Source organism: Phyllostomus discolor, chromosome 3, assembly GCF_004126475.2.
Source record: "Phyllostomus discolor isolate MPI-MPIP mPhyDis1 chromosome 3, mPhyDis1.pri.v3, whole genome shotgun sequence".
NCBI lineage: Eukaryota > Metazoa > Chordata > Mammalia > Chiroptera > Phyllostomidae > Phyllostomus > Phyllostomus discolor.
This window is the reverse complement of record NC_040905.2, coordinates 158,713,637-158,729,886: the sequence shown is the minus strand read 5'-3', so window position 1 is coordinate 158,729,886 and position 16,250 is coordinate 158,713,637. Positions and strand designations below refer to the sequence as shown.

The 16,250-nt window shown below is 36.1% G+C and overlaps 1 protein-coding gene across 43 annotated transcripts in view; it reads right to left on the bottom strand.

The window, feature by feature from the left end:
- PTPRD (protein tyrosine phosphatase receptor type D) overlaps positions 1 to 16,250 on the bottom strand; it is a 1,502,332-nt gene that overhangs the window by 250,784 nt on the left and 1,235,298 nt on the right. The gene's annotated exons all lie outside the window — the stretch shown is intronic.

Sequence of the window (16,250 nt, the reverse complement as noted above, 5' to 3'; positions counted from 1 at the left end):
GCCATTTCCAACTTATTGGAATAATAATTCTACATTTCAGGCAAGCTTCCAAGACAAACTCATACTGATATTTGTAGGAGGAAATGATGATTGCTTTACGGTCATGATTTGAATTTTTAATGATTAGCTACAATACTTTATGTTCTTTCCGATGCTCTCTAAAATTTCAGAATTTAGTTGTTTCCTAAGTAATATCATAAAGTCAAAATAAACACAATTCTGTAGACTGAGGCCATAATAATTAAATTGAGGTTATGTGTGGTTCTGTTTTGTGTCTAGATAGATACAAATATATAGAATTTTTTTAGGTATATCTACATCTATCTATAGCAAGGCTAATACAGCAGCAAAATAATCCATATTTTCATACCCCCACCTTTTTTTCTAAATATACCTAACTGTATGATTCATGGAGTGAAACACAAAATAAATTACTTCCCACCACTAAGTCTCCACAAAAATATTCTATTCTCTGTTCGCCCAATCCTAGAAAACAATCCAGAAAGTACCTCCAGTGCCTTTTCTTCTCCAGGGGTAACACCCCAGTGCTATTGATCCCACTTTTGAGTCTCTCCATATTGCTCTCCTGTTCATCCCACACCCCAGCCACAAGAATAGCCCAAACCCTCACAATTTATTGTCTATTTTTACTTCAGTACTGAACTCATCCAATCCACTCTTCCTCTGCACTAAAAACATTCAAAAAGGCAAATATTTTACTACGGTTTTCCTGACTTAAATCTTTCTTCAAAGCCTACCCCGAACTCTCTAGCTTCCATTTTTCCACTTTCCCCATTTTGACTTGCACCCCTGAATGTGAACTACATTAGAGTTCAGTGAGGAAACCACATTTCCTTAGCATATGCTCTCTGCCTAGAATACCTTTAACTTCTGTCTGCTTGGAGAACTCTAAGGGATCTCTCAAGTCTTAGCTCAAGTGTTACTTCCTTTTACATCCTTCCCCTAACTTCTCAAATCAATTGAAGATCTGCTGTCTCTATTCTGGAAGCACCTTCAATACACCTCTGTCTTTCACATTCGGTTCCAATGGTGTGAATGATGGTCCCAGAGCACAGCCTCACCATCACTCAGAACTTATTAGAAGTTTATTCTCTTCCTGGGGGTTGAAATGAAATCAGTTGAAATTTAAAACAAAATCTTGGCATTACTATTGAGATATAAAGTCTGATTTTATTTTTTTAATTCTTTAGAAGTGAACATAGTATCATGATCTATAGCTGGTTCCTGTGCTTTTATTATTTGTAACTGGTCAAATAACCTGAAATAAAAACAAATGATGACCCTGGTTTCTTATATCTTTTAGTCTTAGTTTCTTTATGGGTAAAGAGTTTGGACAAGATGACCTCTTAGAATTCTATGTCTAAAACAGACTAAACAGTGAGAACAGTTTCAAAAAGGAGTTTCAAAGAGTTGGATGGTAGTAGCCAAGAAAGATCTGTTAGATGGTGCAAAGACCAGAAGGTTAAATGGAAGTAACAGCTGGTAGACATATACATTGAGAAGGACATGAGATATTTATGGGGAATGGACAGTGTTCAGAGTAGGAAATGTTGTTGCTGAGGTGGAGGGGGGCTGGGAGGCCAGTTTGCCCCTTATCCCACTGGTCAGTCACCAGAGGGGTGAGAACAAGGAGGCAACCTTGTGTTCACTCCTGTGTGGTGGTCATGAACATTCACTGGTGTTTGGGGGGATGACAACAAAGCTCTGAAGCAACTCCAGAAATTTGCAACCAGACAATCACTGTACAGGGAAAAACACATTTCCATTTTGAACAAATGTGTCCTGATAACATATTAAGACAAAATATACGAAATATGACAAATGGTTAAGGTAAAGTGTTACCAGTAGCAGTGGATGTGAAAAAAGAAAATAGAAAAAAAAACTAAAAAAGGATAAAAATGGGCAATTTATAAAAGATGAAACAAATTAAGAATAAGCCAATAAAGACTGTTCAGCTACATTCTGAATCAAGAAAAAAATTAACAATGAGATATCATTTCACACCTATAAGGCTGGCAAATTTAAAATTATGACAAATCAAGTTTTGTCTAAGTAGAAAAGATAAATCTTATTTATAACTGGTGGAAATATAAATTGAGATAATGATTAGAGACAAATTTGGCAGCATCCAGTAAAGTTGATCAGCTTTTGTTTGTTTTATTTGTTTTACTATTTGATTTCACAAATTGAATAGGTCAGTCACTGGAGAATTTCTGCCTTATCTAAGTAAAGAGACACATGTGAGAATATCAATTACAGAACTGATTGGAACTGGAAACAATTAGAAACCACCCACATACTCATTAAGAATGGATTAATAAACTATAATTTATTAATTCAACAAATACTTAAGGCAATAAAAAAATCAGTGATCTAGACCAGCAATTTTTCAACCTTTCTCATCTCATGGCACACATTAACTACTAAAATTCTGTGGCACCCTAAAATTATTTTTTTTGCTGATCTGTCCAAAAAAACAGGTATAATTTTGATTCATTCACACCAATTGCTATTGTTGGGTGGGCCATTCCCATGTTTTTATTTGACAGTCTGTGGGAGAAGAGGTCACTGCCCTTGACTAACTAGTTAGGTGTTTCAGGTTTTAAAACTTCTTGTGGCACACTGGTTCAAAATTGCTTACCCAGAGTACAGGTTTCAACATGGATAGTTTTCTTTTTACAAATTTGGTATCTATATTTCCATATAATTGGGTTCTTTAAATCCTGAGTATTTTTGTGGATATTTTATTAAAAAGTAACATTGAGCAAACAAAGTGGAAAAATAATACCATTTATGTGGGAAAATAATACCATTTATGTAAATTATACCATGTAATTTACAATTTATGTAAAGTTTGAAAACCTGAAAAACTATGATGTCTACTACAACTATGGTTCAAGACACATATATGTATTCGCTGAAGTTCACTGAGGTAATACATACTGAAATCAGGATACTTTTTTCCTCTGATGAGGGAGGTGGGAGAAGAGGAAAAAGGAAGAGAATGGACAAATTATGCTTTGTTTTGTTTCTTTAAGCCTGAAGTATGACACTATAGAAGGATGTAATAGATTTCTGTCCATTTTGTTATGTTCTGTACTTTCTTAATTTCATATTTAGAAAGTAAAATTCATTTTTACCAGTACCTCCATAGCATATATATTTTCTATACCCAAACACAAGATTCATTTAACTATTTTTGCATCATATCAGTGAGAAAAAGAATCCTTTCCTATAAACAATGTCCTTTGGTGACCTCCTGCAACCAATCCCTGGACCACTGTGTGCACAGAAAAGGGTGTGGAGTCCATATTGTTGCTGATAGTCCTTGATTATTTTGCTCAGTTATTGAAACCCTCATGCCCACCCTGGGCCAATCCTAGATTTTTCTCAATCATGTTATTATTGATTATGACATTCTTTCAAAATGTTAGTATTCTGAAACTCAGCAAAAATTATATTGTCTTTTATTATTGCTAAGAAAGACTATGTTATTTCTATCATTCATGCACTAGGGCTTTTTCACATATTTTACTGATTTTGCATTTTCCCCCCTGATAATTACAAATAGAGACTCAGTTTCAGGGATCTACCCTCAGCATTAAGTAGTAAGCTGTGTGCAAATATAACAAATATCATGCTGTTTCAAATAATAAAACCATTCAGTACTTTGGGACTCAAATGAATATAAAAGATTGTCATGTGAAATATTCAACACTGATCATAAAACATGCAACTGAGGTAGACAACTAACTCTAGAGTAGAGACTTTTTATAAGTTTAACTGTAGGGTTAAAGAGAAGCAAAGTAAAGGGAAAATGTGAAAAGGTGCTTGATGACACTCTAGAGATAGCAGGGAATTCCAATTCCGGGGCTGCATGGTGAATGAGTTCCACTCTCCCGAGTCACTTTCTGTTGCCTTGGCTCTGGCAAGTTTTCATCGCTGAATTTCACTAAACAGCAGTCACTCTATTACTGGTCTTCTTTTAAGCCACACAAACAAGTTTTTCTTCTGGGACTGGAGAGTCTCAGGTGTGAATGCCTCGACATAAAGACAGAGGTTGGACGCCACTGATATGTTATGGGACCGGTGGGATTTAATTTCATTTTGAGTCATGTCGCTGGTTGTGTGTGCATGATTCCTACACATAACATCCATCACCCTACACTGAAAATAGTCCTAACATAGACAGGTCCATTTGCATGACAGTTTTTACTTACTTGAATGGGGTGTATATAGTCTGTTAAAAGCACATTGATTTTTGTCATTTTCAAAGGTACCCTAGTAAGTAAAAATTCTAATTCCATTGATTAAATGCCTGCAATGCACCAGGCACTTCGGAGTTCTTGGCATTATTTCATTACACTTTTCAACAGCTCTGTGGGGCGGGCCATATCCTCATGTCATAAGCCAAAGAGCTGTTATAAATCCAGTTATCTGATATCTGCTTGTCCTCTCTATGCTATGGTGTCTCCATCCATCAAACAGGGATTAAACTTTTACGGTAAGCAATTACATTCAAAAACAAGTTGGAGATACAATGGTAATAGGTGTTAATTTTTAAAATAATTTATAATGCCCTGTGGGTTACAAAGCATAGGCTATGTAAACAGTACTGACTTTCCTTCAGTGAGTCTCCTCCTGCCCACGCTCACTCCCCTCCTGAGCCCCACAGCTCAGGGGGTGGGCACCACCCACCTCACACAGGAGCCTCAGATGTTCGAGGTGTGCTGCCTCTTCCAGACTGGGATTGAAGGCAGCTGTCCTCCAAAAAGCAAGGGGACTTGTAGGCTGACTGGGTTAAATTATTCCAATGTAAGTATTCAAAAGAGTGAGAACCCGAGACATGCCACGACGTTTCAGACAGCCAGGCAGGGGGTAAAGCGGGAGAAGCCACCTCATGGCCCCCACTCACTGCAACAGGCAGACTGCTTCTACCTGTGGCCACTGCCCCCCACCCTTTGGTATCTACTGCTTCCCACATATGTGTCCACAGTAGTGCTATACCCAACATGTACTACAATAATTTTTTATTTATATAACAGATTTAAAAATGTAAAGTCTTAGACACAGAATTCAAAGAAGTCATCTTGTCCGAACTCTTCACTTTACCCATATAGAAACTAAGACTAAAGGATATTAAGAGGCCAAGGTCACGAGATGTTTATATTTCAGGTTACAAATAATAAAAGTTACAAATAATAAAAGCACAGGAACCAGCTATAGATGATACTATGTTCACTTCTAAACAACTAAAAAAATAAAAATCAGACTTTATAGTAATGCCAAGATTTTTCTAGTTTCACTGACTTCATTTCAACATCCAGGGAGAACAAACTCATGTTGGCTTTGGCCACTGTTTTAGTTAAACATATTTGTGAAATATGAAATTACATAATTAAAATAATTTGAGTAAAGCTGGTAAAATATAGTCTTTCTATTTTCATATTCCTTATCATTTCCTCATCATATAAAGTTTAATGGAAAACTAAATGAGGGAGAGAATCAAATTAAATTTAATAGACTAAAAGTTCTCCTCTATCCCTAAAGAAAAATAAAGGCATTGTTAGTTTTGAAATACCTTGACCTCAATGGCCCTGGAAAGCTGAATGTGGTCCTTCCTGCCAAGAAACCAAGAAATCCGAAACATGTGTTATAAGAACGTAAGAAACCACTTAGTGGGAAGGGGCCAAACTTAAACAAAGATCCATAAATAAAAATCTCCACTGAGGCAAATAATTCTCAATATATGTGTTTCATTGATGAGATGAAAACCATAAACCCTCAAAGATGTCAACAGACACTTGAAGTAATCAAGTCACCAGAATTAAGCAGCGAATAATAGCTTTTTGTATCCCAGGCATGGTCAAGTGCCAACAATCGGCCAGTGACTGAGCTCATCTCCCCCAAACACACATGGCTCCCCCGTGACAATTTTAGGTAAACCTGATCTTTGACTATGTGGTGTAATTGGCCTTAATTTAAGGATTTTCTTTTACTGTTTCTTCTACCCATGGTAGTGAAAGCCACCAAAGCTAGGCTAATTTGCATTCTGAAATTTCATTCTGTGTTTTTATTTTCCTTTAGAGGGTTCTTGTTACAGAAGAGCTTCATTAACTCAATTAGGCATGATCCAGTGGGCTGGTACAAATTAGGCTAGCCACAGTGTCTTCAGAATGGACAAAAATAAGAAGCCAGCTGTAGTCTTCATATTTTGAAGGAAATTGTACTAGCTGGCATTTCTTTGTGTCAGTCACATTAAGCTCATGGCAACTGAAATGACCAAGCTGTGTTTTGGAAGCTGTATTCTCTAATGCTACAAGATATATAAGGATACACCAGTGAGAGAGGGAATAAAGCATATTTTTACCATGAATTTCTCATAGGACTTGTTATCTCCTTTATTATAGAAATAATCATTCTTTGGTGAAAAAGTATATTCATATGTCCATTTCTAACAACTAGTGCTGTGATAACTTGTAATAGATTTCATACGTGTTCCATTTGAAAAACCAAGTAAAAGAAACCATCTAAAAGAGAAGCTATTTTCATTATCCTTCTCCAGACACACACACAGAGCACATGACATCAACCCAGAGGGGGACACATGAAACCAGATTCTGCCTGGCCTAAGACAACAAGAAGTTATTGATTTACTTTTTGGCATCAGTTTCATCATCAACTCACAGAAGTAATAATAACCATCATTCTTTTGAAGAAGAGTCTTTAGACAATGCATTTATCCATAAGAATCACCTGAGTAAATGTTAAAGAGATTCTTGGGCCATATTTTAGACCTACTGAATCAGACTTTCCAGTGAGGTGCCTAGGAATTTTTTTTTTAATACTAGTGACTCCTACTGAGTTCTTATATATTAAAATATAAATAATGTAAAAGCTTTATAGGAAATTCTGAGTGGTATTTAAGTGTATGAAATCAACATTATCCAGAATAAGAATTTCAACTACAAAGGAATATTTTGAGGAAAAATATTATTGCCAGGAATTTATTTTGGTTAACCTTTACACTGTGAGAAACAGCTGTGCTAAATGAACCAATCAAACCACCAACCGAATGAGTGCTTTCAAGAAAGTAAATACACACTCTCTGCCCCTGGAATAAGTACAACTCTCAACTGATAAACACTGAATGTCCACATGCTGTACATTAAAGCAATAAACTACTGTAGATAGAGTCTTCATGAATCTGGGATGTAATAATTAACAATAAAGTGTCATTGCAGTTATTTTCTGACCCATCTTCTGTCTCTCAAGAAACCTAAGAAAAGTGAAAGAAAATGTGAAAAATCTCCAACATAATTCTAGTTATGTGAATTAACAATGTTGAAAATAAGATGGTGCTTGGAGTAGGAATTTACTGTCACCAGAAGCTGTTTGTGACTTGAAAACCAGAACATGGAGTTCGGAACACAGTCTGATTTCTGTAGACAACAGTGAGTTCCTAGCAGGGGTTGTTCCTTCCCAGAAACCTGCCTTGGATGGCTTCCTGGTACTGGGCTGCCTTGGCATATCTGCCACCTCAGAAATGGCTACAGTCATGCTTCCATTTGATTGAGAGGCTTGACACATTCCTCTGATTCCTGAACTGTGCCCACACAACCTGTTACAACATTTGTAGACTGCAGTGAACATTGCTGAAGTCTCATGGTGGCTAGCTGCAATTTCAAATGTACATGTGCCAACCTCAGAAGTGTAAATTAGAAAGTTCTTGGAGGAATATCACATTGGAAACAATAGAAATTGTGTGCTCATGGTCAATGAATAATGACCTGTCATTGGTGACAAAGGATTACTGGAGTTATGAGTATTGATTTTCACAAACTGAACAAAGCCATACTTAAGGGTATATAGATATTATACAGTCATAGGGAGCTGGGATTAATTTTATAAAGGCTCATAATAGAAACCAGATGGTCAAAGTGTCTGAAACAGACATAGCCTTCCCTTAAGCTATGCTAGAAATTAGCTCAAAAATTTTTAAAGGACTAGAGTCATTGATACTACATAAGAGATCCGCAGGAGTGACACAGCGTGGGCTTTCTGGAACAGCAGGCCTTATTTCAGAGGATGACGATGCCTTGCAGGGTGTTTTATCTGGAGAATACACTTGTGGGTGTGTGCTACACCCAAAAACATGTGGCAGACTTACGAGAGGGGTGGGTAGTATGCAGTTTTATGTGCTTTAGTCTTTTCCATTCGCAGACAATGTATTTACCAATTTTCCTATCTTTCTATTCCTAGAGATTTTATTTCCACCTTTAAAGCCTACAGCTGCTTCTTCCTACCCTCACCCAAACTCAAACCCAAACCCAACGAAGTTTCTGTGTTCCCCTCAATTGGCACTAGGTATGAACTCAAGGGATATGTCAAACAAATGAATTCTTCAAAGGAACTCTGAAAATGTTCCTTCAAAGGCACATGAATAATAAGGAAATACTACTAAAGATTTACATCAGAGCTTAATAAATTAGAGACCAAACAATAAGATAATCTGGATAAAATTTTCTTTTGATATTGTTATTAATTGCCAGAAACAACCAAAATGTATTAACTCACCATGCTAGGCATCCAAAGTCCTATGTGGACCTCACTGGTTCAATCAAGGTGTCAGCAGAGCTGCGTTCCTTTTATGAGGCTCTAGGGAAGAAACTGTTTCCTTGCCTTTTCCAGGTGCTGGTGAGTGCCCCATCTCTTAGTTAGTGGCTTCCTGCTAGCTTCAAAGTCAGCAAAGGCCAGGGATCTTCCTCACACTACACCACTCTGACACTAACGCTTCTGCCTCCCTTTTAAGATCCCTAGTGATTACAGTAGACTCACCTGGATGATTTAGAATACTCTCCCTATCTTGGGGTCAGTTGATTAGTAACATTAATTCCATCTGCAACCTTAATTTCTCTTTGCCTTTTAAGGTACCATACACGTTCTGAGCACGAAGACCTAGGTGTCACAACCATTACAATCAAAGTCTGCTTTACTACTGCTTTGTAGACAGGTGAGCTTCTTTAAAGGAAGACACACTGTCACTCCAGCACGCAGACTTCACTCTGCCTCATTGGGACTTCAGTGTCTTCTATGTACTGATCCAAGGTGGTTCTTTTTCGGCAGGCCTACTTTAATTTTCAAAAGATAACTGCTTGATTGCAATCAAAATCAAACAGAATAATTTATGGAAAATGGAAGTGAGAGGAGAAAGAATGTGAGAGGGGTGGAATTTTTCCAAGTAATTTAATTGGACATTATTTAATGAATTTCTAAAAACAAATTCATAAGGGTAGTTTAGTTGCTGGCTAAAGCACCAAGTCTGAGAGTAATGAAAAAGTTCTATTCCTTGAGCCTTGAGAGAAAACAAAATTGTACTAACAGCCTCGTTTACATTACATGTCACAGAATTTCAGGTCAGGTATGGGATATACTCTAAACCACACTTTAAAGTTTAACCCTGTATTCATGATATAACCATTCTAACTCTGCAGTTTAAAGAGCTAGTTGGTCATTAACAAGCATAAGTTCAATTGTCTTCCTTCCAGTTGGGACTTGGCTGAAGTAGCACAAATTTCTGGGCAAAGGAGAAACAAATTTTGGACAGCTGGTTGTTGATTTTACAGAATAATCCAAGTCCAGCCTTGTAATATCATCTATTTATCAAAACAACTTTGAGATGAAACACACAGGGTCAAATAGTATTAAACAGTGACTTCAACTTTGAAATTCAAATTTAACAGAACTCATTGTGATAATTCAAAATAAGAGGTACCGAACACACAGACCTTCAGCCAGACCCACCTGTATTGATGCTGAATTCTTCCAGTTTAATTCAACACCCTCTTTACAGGCTCTGCCTGATACTCAACTTCTCAAACAACCACTTGAACTCAAAAGTACTCCCCTGAAAACAATCCCCTAACACCAAACCTGTCTTGCTCACATGTAATAGCCTTCTTCCTCTAGCAGAATGAACTTCAAAACCAATGTAAGCACCCTGTGGCAATGATAATAAATGGCGGTGTATATTGCTTCTAAGAAAGCAGAATTGACTCTTAGGTGAGTGACTGCTGGTCATGCACAAGCAAGGGCTTGAACAGCTCTGGGAACCTGCATAGCTCTTCAGTTGTAGAGCAGATATGTCAAGGATTGAATATTGTTCATCTTGATTGGAGTCAACACCAATGGAACACACACTAGAGACACTGCCTCTCCTGAATTCACAGTTCTTTTAGGTAGGTCAGTTACATAAGGAACAGATTTCCTGAGGTCTCTCCTTTATTCACTCAATAAAGGTTGCACAACCTAGGACACTGAGATAAATGGTCTCTTTACCATAAAGATCCCTATACTTGAAAATTTTAGCTTATTGGGTGCCTAAGTGATAACATATAATTATGATTTAACATGCTAAGTATTAATGGAGCTATTATATAGTAGTATAGATTCAACAAGGAGGCAATACACTCTACCAAAGAAAGTTGAAGATATATGTCAATACTTGAGATGAGGTTTCAAGGATGGGTAGTATTTTGGTGGAGAAACTAAAAAAAAGGATAATATAGACAAATATCAAAGCCATTTCCTAGAGTCATAAATAAATGTAGTGCATTTGGGAAACCAAGGATGGTTTTCCATAGCTGGTGTGGACAGAAGAAAGAGAGAAGTAGCAGAAGACAAGTCTGGGAAAGAAGGTCAGGGCCAAAGAAAGGGCCTACTTACTTTCACTAATGAAGGTGTTTTGGGATAGTCATACCCCCCAAAATGTCAGAAAATTATACAAGAAACCAAATGCTCAATTAAGAGCATCTGACTCAAAAAGGTTCTTGTACTAGTGATTATTACTTTTTGTGAGGCCAAGTTTTGCTAAGAACAACACACGGTAAAATTTAGCGCCTCATACAAAAGATGCTTTACTGTTAATTCACAAATATCTGTGGTCTCCCTGGACCACTGGGATTTAATGACTGGAGAACCAGCGTAGGTGACCAGATCTTCAGAGCTGGTGAACATTCACTCTCTGTATCCTGTAAGCTCATCTTTGTTGTTGCTGATTTCACTTTTAAGTAAGAAACAAGTTCTTCAAGATAGTAGATATTACTACTATATCTTCTCAGAATTATATTAAATCTACCTTATAAATGCCTAATTCCTCAGACACTGACAGGGAAACATCTCGAAAATGTTGTGAAGGAGGCAGTGTTATTTAAGTGGTATAAATGCCTAGTTACATTCTATTTCTTACTGATGTGAAACACTATCTTAAATTATTTGAGGTTTATATCTTTAAGAAGAAAAATAGACTTTCATTAAAAGACATATAGCATTTTTGAAAAAAATGCAACTTCTGGAAACAACAAAATCTACTCATTAATAAAATACAATTAAAAGAAAATATTGGGTTGGTGAAAAAGTCCTTATACTTTTCTGTAAAATAAAAGACACATTTTTCATTTTCACCAATAACTTTGTTGATGTGGACATTTTGAGTATGTTGGCTATCTCCCACTATTGGCTCCTAGTGGGTAGCGGCCAGGGGTGCTGCTAAACATATTCCAGTGCATAAGACAGCCCCAAAGCAAAAGAATCATTTGGCCAAAGTGTCAATAGTACCAAGGAACTTCATAAACCACTTTTGACACATTTCATCAGTCACACCATCTTCTCCATATACTGCACAAATCTTTTTTTGTGTGTTTCAGTTGGATTTTTACCTTTCTTGTAACAATAAAGCTTAATACACCGAAAATATCTTCAATATTAAAAATGGCTGCACAAAAATTCACCAATTTTGATAAGTTTTTTAAAATGCTCATTGACATGACAGTTGTCACAATGCAATCTACCAAAATGGTTTTGAATGAAGTTAAAGCCAACTAAGCACTACTAGAGCCATGGTATGGAAAAAACCTAAACTTTTTGGCCAACCCAATGCTTCAATATAACTACTGAACTTGGAACATATATATATTATATTATATACATAAATGAGCATTAGCACCAGGAAATTTAACTACATAAGCTACATTTAATAAAATCTATATTAAAAGACAGAAGTACCAGTATAATATCTAATTCCTATTTAAGTTAATAAATGCAAATAAAATAATAACTATTATGGGAAAGTATGGCTTCACTCATGAAGTACTGGGAAACTAAGTAAACTTTTGATAGCTTTTGTTTTCACTGTACTGTGGGTGGACTCCATTTGGCACATTTATTAAATGGTGCAAGAAATTTTTAGCTAAATATCTAACAGGATGTCATCTTGAAACCTCATGTTCCTATATTACTGTGCTGTTAACAGAAACAGCTTGCAAAGATTTATGGCTTCTATTAATTATACTAAAAATATGGTAGATTTGCTCAAAAAATCAATTGTAACAGGGACAAGCAAGTGTACTTTTTAATTACAATCATAAATTACAAATGACTGTCATTATCAAATTTTTCTTTTTCTTTATTCCCAAGTGAAGAGTTAAGTGGGAATTTTTTGTTTGCTTGTTTTCCTAGGTTTAACCATGGAAGATCAGACTTTGTGTTAACAGTCAACAGTATATATACGGGGATCCAAGTTATTTCCAATTTTGAGTACTCCCTGTACTCCTCAATAAATGAGAGAGAACATCAAGACAAGAATAAGTTCAAATATCTGCCTTTCTGCCTAATATTTTCATAACTTTTACTTTCTCACCATTACCTTTTAGTTCCAGGAAACTTACTATGTCCCCACTCTGTATGACTATGACTGTAGGTTCTGTTTATATATGGGGACAGAAACAAAGAATTATTTCCAGAAAGAATTCAGTATAGCTTGCATTTATATAAACAATGTAAGAAAAAGAGTACAAAATTTAAAATTGGGGGAAGAAACAAGAACAAAGAGAAAGTAACAAAAATTACATTAAAAATGCATTCAAGTTTACATTTATATATACATTTCAGATCTCAGAACATTTTTGTTTGGCATTAAATCAATATCAATTTCATGCTCATTGATGTTCCCACACAGCTCTGCTGCGTTATCCAACATGGCCTTGTATGCCATGAACCCCAGCTACAGCAATGCCTGTATTCCCAAGACTTACGTGGCTTGGCACAGCTACAGAACCTGAGTTGGTAAAAACGCTCAGGTAATTTTTTTCACTCTTCATTAAACTCTTGTGACAAGTATAATCCATTTCCCCAGATTTTTTTTTTATTGTTTAAAGGAAAAATATACCCATTTTTTCCTGAGCCAAGTTGTTTGAAGACACAAGGGACACATCATAATAAAGAAAATTGCAAATAATTTACTAAATTTTTATTAGTAAAATTAAGTACTTAAGAGTACTCATAGTGTTTGTCTATTTGCTCATTTATGTTTGAGGCAGTGTTACTAACATTGCTAGTCATATTTAAGATCTCTCCTTTGGGAAATAAAGAAAAGAGAGACCATTTTATCTCCTTAATAGCCAAGCAAGTGTTAAAACATACAACTATACCTCGAAAACAGGCTGATGGAGACTGGTGGCTGCTGCAAATACTGGGAGGAACACTTTGAAAAGTATATGATTGTCTAACCACTAAACTGTATACCTGAAACTATCGTGAAATAATACTGAATGTAAACTGTAACTGAAGAATACAGTTTATAAAAGAAAAAAATATTTCAGAGATTAAGCCTTTGTCCAATGTATCACTGGTAAATAGTTTTCCCATTCAGTGGGTTCCCTTTTCAATTAATTGATGGTTTCTTTTGCTGTGCAGAAGCTTTTTAATTTGATGTAGTCCCATTTGTTTAATTTTTCTTTTGTTTCCCTTGCCCTAGGAGATATATCAGCAAAAATATTGCTATGTGAAATATCTGAAATTTTGCTGCCTATGTTTTCCTCCAGAATTTTTATGGTGTTGTGACACATTGAAGTCTTTTATCCATTTTGAGTTTATTCTAGTGCATGGTATGAGCTGGTGGTCGAGCTTCATTTTTTGGCATACTACTCGTTTTCCCAACACCATTTACTGAAGAGATTTTTATTGTATGCTCTTGCCTCCTTTGTCAAATATTAATTGATCATAAATGCATGGACTTATTTCCAGGCTCCCTACTCTGTTCCATTGATCTATGTCTCTGTTTCTATTCCTGTACTAGAATGTTTCGATTATAGTGGCCTTATATTATAGTTTGATTTCAGGTATTGTGACCCCTCCAACTTTGTTCTTCTTTCTCAAAATTGCAGAGGCTATTTGGGATCTTTTTTGGCTTCATATAAATTTTTGGAATATTTGTTCTGCATCTGTGAAATATGTCACTGGTATTTTAATAGGGATTGTGTTGAATCTGTAGATTACTTTGGGTAGTATGGATATTTTAATGATGTTAACTCTTCCAACCCATGAACATGGTATATTCTTCACTTATTTGTATCTTTCTCAATTTTTCATACTACTCAGCATGAGAAAGACAAACAATTCAATAAAAAAATGGGCAAAGGACCTGAATAGATACTTCTCCAAAGAGGATATACGGATGGCCAATAAACATATGAAAAAATGCTCAACATCATTAGCAATCAGAGAGATGCAAATTAAAAGCACAATGAGATACCATCTCACGTCGGCCAAAATGGCTATCATCAGTAAGCCAACAAGTGCTGATGAGGGTGTAGAGAAAAGGGAACCCTAGTGCACTGTTGGTTGGAATGCAGACTGGTGCAGTCACTGTGGAAAACAGTATGGAGTTTCATCACAAAACTAAAAATGGAACTGAGTTTTGACACTGCAATTCCACCTCAGGGAATATATTCAAAGACTCCAAAAACACCAACTCAAAAGAAATATGCACCACTATGTTAATTAATAGCAGCACTAATAACAGCCAACATTTTGAAACAGCTTCAGTGCCCCTCAGTAGATGAGTGGATAAAAAAGCTGTGGTATAACTGTACAAAGGAATACTACATGGCCATAAAAAGAAGGAACACTTACACTTTGTGACAGCATGGATGGAATTGGAAACTACTATGCTAAGTGAAATAAACCATGCAATGAAAAACAAATACGGTATGATCTCACTTATAACTGGAATCTAAGGAAGAAAATAAACTTACAAGCAAAATACAGGGTCTGGCACAAATAATGCCTTTTTAATTACAAAATTTTTATTACAAAATCATAAGCACATAATTCTGTAACATAACAATATCACAGTCAAGAATACCATATGACATTTTAGGTGAAATGTTCCTATTAAAACTATAAATTATTACACCACATTATTACCCTATCAACCACGCTCAAGCAGGCATTATTTCTGCGAGACCCTGTAGAATCAGAGGCACAGGAACAAGAACAGATGGACAGCTAGCTGTAAGAGGGGCGGGGGAGGTTACAACTGGTTGAAAGAAGGTGAAGGGGTTAGTCAAAGAACATATGTGCAGGACCCATGGACAAGGACAACAGCGTGGGGATGGACTCTGGGAAGGGGGGGCTGAGGGGAGGAGGACAAAGGGGGAAATTAGAATGACTATAATAGCATAAACAATAAAAATATAATAAAATATAAATAAAATTTTAAAAGCCTGGGAGAATATCCAACAACGTATCTATAGTGCTTATCACAGTCACAGGATCAGAATCATTTTAATTTTCTTCTTTACTTTCCTACATTCTCCAACTTTTCTACAATGAGGAAGGATACCATGAAAAGAATAACCAGTATCTGAAAAAAGGTCAAAGTACTAAAAAATACTATAAGATGTAATATACTATCAGGCAACATAAAAACATAATTGTCTGCTTTATTGGACCATTGGGAAACTGGCTAGAAATATGTTCCTTCTATCCAATCATGTATTTTACCGCCAAAAATTCTTCCCTAAAATCATCCAATAGCTAGCCCAGCTCAGTTTTCAGAGAGTCATAAGATATCCTCCAGAGGGAAAGGAAGAGCACCTCCTACTGGAAGAACCATTGCAAAGAACACCAACTGTCCACAGAGAAATGCCACCTCCCATGCAGTTAAAGCAATTGGGTTATCCACCTGAGAGCAAGGTTGGAATTATTAACTCCAGGTTTAGACTTTTTAAAACCTGGAGCCAAAGATAGCAATAATAGTTGGGTGTAGGCTTTTGCTCCTTTGAGAAAAAAGGGAAAAAGGCTGGAGTTTAATTGAAAAGTTTTTACTTTATTTTAGAGTCCTAAGGGCAATGGGATGTGAAGACCCAAAATAGTTTAAGTACAAGTGG